The sequence below is a fragment of the Thalia democratica genome, chromosome 2, assembly GCF_965202585.1.
Source record: "Thalia democratica chromosome 2, ktThaDemo2.hap1.1, whole genome shotgun sequence".
Classification (NCBI taxonomy): domain Eukaryota; kingdom Metazoa; phylum Chordata; class Thaliacea; order Salpida; family Salpidae; genus Thalia; species Thalia democratica.
The window spans coordinates 81,807,958-81,813,047 of NC_139166.1; the positions used below are offsets into that span (position 1 = coordinate 81,807,958).

At 29.7% G+C, this 5,090-nt stretch overlaps 1 pseudogene; it reads left to right on the forward strand.

The window, feature by feature from the left end:
• Positions 1 to 437: 437 nt before the first annotated feature.
• On the forward strand, positions 438 to 1,879 carry LOC145829026 (histone H3.3A-like; annotated as a pseudogene).
• The last annotated feature ends 3,211 nt before the right edge of the window (positions 1,880 to 5,090 follow it).

The following is a 5,090-nucleotide window of genomic DNA, read 5'->3' on the forward strand; positions in this document are numbered from 1 at the left end:
AAAAAACATTTTAATGAACAGTAATATAAAGTAGATGTATACATATTATTAAACTATTGCCGTCTTTATTAATAAAAAAATTGATCCAAATGTTTTTTTGTTGTTAAATGTTGTTACAAAAGTTTAGCGCAAACTTATCAATTAGTTTCATTCATATATGTGTAGGATATAAAGCCGACCTTTTATCATTCAAAAGTGTATCCGTTTTACATTTACCTGAAGTTTAAATTGAAAGCTTTATTTATTAATAAAAATATATAAATCTTTTATAAGTGAAAACAAATGTCTGATTTTCTCGACCTTTGTTGAAAACTTATTAACTAAAGTTGTGAATTTTGAATCAAAAAAGTCCAAAATCGGTAACACTTCGTTTACGTCCGTAACGCATTTTGAGTATATAATTAACAGTTTAGACTGATTCTACAGTTGAGACAACAATGGCCCGCACAAAACAAACCGCCCGCAAATCAACTGGAGGAAAAGCTCCCCGCAAGAAGATCGCCACCAAGTCTGCACGCAAAAGTGCACCAAACACCGGTGGAGTCAAGAAGCCTCATCGTTACCGCCCAGGTACCGTGGCTCTTCGTGAGATACGTCGTTACCAAAAGTCAAGCTTTTGATCCGCAAGCTGCCATTCCAACGTCTTGTGCGTGAAATCGCTCAAGACTACAAGACCGACTTGCGTTTCCAGAGTGCGGCTATCGGCGCTTTGCAAGAAGCTTCCGAAGCCTACTTCGTCGGACTTTTCGAGGATACCAACCTGTGCGCCATCCATGCCAAACGAGTGACCATCATGCCAAAGGATATCCAGTTGGCTCGCCGCATTCGTGGTGAACGTGGTGCTTAAAAGCACACAACTTCTGGTGTTTCAAACACCGGCCCACGGCCCTTTTAAGGGCCACCAACTATATAAATTTAAAGTGTAAATTTAGTTTGGACCTTAAAAAAAATAAATTCAATTAAACTATAAGTTATATTTTTTATTAGATAACATTTCAAAGTGTTTCTAAATTCATGTAGATAATTTAATAAATTCAACAAAAAAACTAAAAGTGTTTAAAAGTGGTAAACAGTGTTTTATATGTCTAAAAAATTTTATAGCTTTAATTTAAATTAGTAAACACATCTCATAGTATAAAACCAAGTGTTCTCAACTGGTTTTAAAAAAGAAGTTGTAGTAAAATTTATTTACTTTTACTTAAAAAAATAAACAGCTATAGTGAAAGTGTTTTATAAGTTAAATGAATTGGTAGTAGATGAAAAACTATATTAAACTAAAACTTTTTATCAATTTCTAAATCAGGGTTTTCCAATATTTTTTTAAAATTACCCCCATAAAAAAATGAAACAGCTATGGCCCTCTTTACCAATTTTATTCAAAAAACTACCATTTAAAACACCTAAGACCTTTTCTTATCTTTTGTAAGTTTCAAACTCTGACCTCATGCCCCCCCCCCTTTGGCTGTTTTGCTGCTCATTGCCCCTGAATGACTTTCATGGCCCACTTTGAAAAACTTTGCTCTAAATAAAAGAAGATAAAATTTTATTTTAGTGGAGTATCGCATTAGGTCAAAGTTTGAAAAATGCTACATTTTAGTAACATGAATGATGTTCAAACTTGATTTGTTTCCATTTTGTACTATATTTTTTATAGCTGCATCAGTTTTTATAGCTCTTCGTATTAGCGGTTGGCATTTTGAAGGTGACGGGTAATAATGTGAGTCTTCTTGTTGTTACGATCAGCGTTTCCAGCCAACTCGAGCACTTCAGCGATCAAATATTCCAATGCTGCTGCCAAGTAGACTGGTGCTCCGGAACTAACACGTTCACTGTAGTTACCGTTTCTCAGCAGACGGTGAATACACCGACAGTTAACTGAAATAAAACGCGTGATGAACCTATTTTTGGCTAGGATTGATATGTTAATCCCTTTCTGCGTCCTGACATGATGCTATGATGAATTATCAAATTCTTCAAATCTGTTTATATGTAGTAGTGGTTACGAACCTCGGCTAATGTAATTGCTTTATCGCCCACAAGTGGTCAAACTGTTCTTTGTGAACTTTTATAAATTTTACTTCTCAAATTGTTTTATGAAATACATATTATATGGATTATAAATTAAAATAAAGCTAAACTTAACAATTTTTTTTATATAGAACAATCTTTAATTATCTGTGCTCATTTTTCATAATATCAAAAAGTTCTACTTTACAAAACGCATTATAAAACTCTTTTTTTTAACTATCTGGTAGAACTTAAAATATTGTAATATAACTAAAATCGAAAGTTTTGTTTGCTCTTAAAAGAGCGTAATTTAAAAAAAGTATTCATTTAAAGCTGGTGTAGTTGGTGACTGCTTTTGTACCCTCAGAGACAGCGTGTTTAGTCAACTCACCGGGCAACAAAAGACGTACAGCAGTTTTAGTTTCACGAATTCTTATGGTTGATCGCTTGTTGTAGAAATGCAGGCGGCTTTTCGCTTAAATTAATCTTGACAAATTAGTTTATGAGGATGATGGCCTTGCTGGCAGTTCCAGAATCAGGATGTACTTGCTTGAGCATATTGTACACGTAGATGCTAAAGATTTCCTTGAAACGAGATCTGCCTTTCTTCCTGCCGTCAGCTAGAACGTACTTTACTGCTTTTATATCTTTGTTAATTATTAATTGCCTAAAGATTTTAATTTTATTTAGTGTCGTTACGAACCTCATCTAATGGTTAATTATATTGCCAACTAGTGGATCTTTGACAGTTGTCATTCCTGTTTCTTTATTTTACGTTTTGAAGCAATGTCTTACCTCGTTTTTAAACTTAAAAAAATATTTTAAAGTTGGAAGAGAAACGAACTCTACATATTTTATAAACTACATATAAACTATACAAACTATACAAACTGTTCTACATACTCTATAAACTAAACGTTATGATAGAAATAGATTTCGATCCAAAACTTATCAAAGGAAAATAAAAAAATTTCATGAAATTTTATTTAAATGCATTTTAGTGTTTTTGATAAACAGTATAGTTTAAAAAACATTTTTTTTTAAATACCGGTATTTAATGCTATTATTAACTAAATTAAACAAGCAAAGATTGTTAATAATTTTAGTAAAACATTTTCATTTTTCTTTCAAACCTTTTTAATTTTGATTTTAGTTGTTTTGATAAAAAATTATCTGAATAAAAAAAAAGAAACAAACACTGCTTTTATCACCATGTTATACGTTTTAGGTGATTAGAAACTTAAAATTATTATTATAAAAACTATAACAACTTAATTAATTAAAAGTACATTAATAGTTTTTTTTAAGTTTTTAAAACTTCCTTTTGTTAATCTAATTGTTTACAATACATCAAACATATTTAAAGAACGGACGTATTTCAATAGTAAAGCAAACTTTTTCCAATAACTTTTATTTTAATTTTTTTGAATTTAAGTGTTATTAGTATAACACTTTTTTATTCATAAGTACTAGTTTAAAAACCGTGTAACGTAAGTTTATTGTTGTAACGTAGTTTTACTTTTTTAATATTTTCAAAAATCATTCTTTTGTGAAAGTGTTTCCTTTATTTTATAACTTAGAGTAACTTAAAGTTCAAGTTTGGAAAAATAGTTATAACTTTTTTGAAAAATACGATTAGAAATAAAAACATTCTAAAATTCAAAATTATATAACAATGTAAGTCGTTAAAAGTATTTAGTTTTCATGAATTAAGTTATAAAAAAGCGCTAAAGTGAAGCAGATACTTGTGCAGCTTATTTCTAAAAAGTTGGTAAAATTTTAAACAAGTGATATGATGTATTGATGAATGCTAGAATTTCTTCAAATCTGTTTATATGTACTAGTGGTTACGAACCTCAGCTAATGTAATTGCTTTATCGCCCACAAATGGTCAAACTATGCTTTGTTAACTATTATCAACTTTAGATTCAAACTGTTTTATTAGATATATTTTTTATTTGTTTTATACTAAAATAGAGCACAACTCAATAAAAAGTATATTATAAAAAAATCTATAATTAGCCATACTACTTTTCTAATTTCAAAAAAGTTCTACTTTACAGAATACATTACGAAACTTCGTATTACTTCATACTATATGTTCAACATAATCAATTCGTAATATAACTAAAATCAGAAGTATAAGTGGCTTTTAAAAAAGGCCTGGTTTGAAATAAAACACTTCATTTCGATTTGGTGTAGTTGATGACTGCTTTGGTACTTTGAGAGACTGCTTGTTTAGGCAACTCACCGAGCAACAACAGACGTACAACAGTTTAAATTTCGCGACTGCTATTGACCAAGCTGGAAATTCTAGTATCAGGATGAACTTGCTTCAGCACTACAGTACACGTAGATGCTGAAGCTTTCCTTGCGACGAAACTCGACCTTCTGCTTGCTGTCAGACGGGTCGTTCTTTACTGCTTTCATGCTACCTCGGATGCTGTATTTATAAATTAATAGTTGTCTTAAGAGTTTTATTATATATGGCATCGTTACGAACCTCGTCTAATAGTAAATTACAGCGCCCACTAGTGGAATTTTTATAGTTTTCCCATTTATTTCATTATTTATGTTACATTTTAAAGAAATTACCTTACCTCGTTTAAAAACTAAAATACATTTGAAATGAGGAAATTAAATTAGATATACTTCATAAACTCTAAGTTGTGATAGCATAAGATTTCAATCGAAAACTTATTAAAAATAAAAACAAAGCTAGACTTTCATGAGTTTTTATTTAAAAGAATATTAAATTTCTCGTTCAACATGTTAGTTTTAAAATATATTTTTGTTTAAATATCGTCATTTAATGCTTTTGTTAGCTACATTTAAAAAGCAAGGATTATACTATAATTTAGTAAAATTATTTTTTTAATTTTTCAAAATTTCAAATTTTAATTTTAATTGTTTTGATTAAACATTAAACTATTAGCAAAGAGTGAAACAAACACCATTTTTATCACCATTGTATACATTAAAGGTGGTTAAAATAAATAAACATTGTTGAAGTAACTATTACTTTAATTAATTTAAACTAGATTAAAACTTTTGTAAGTTGCTAAAACTTGTTTTTGTTAAAC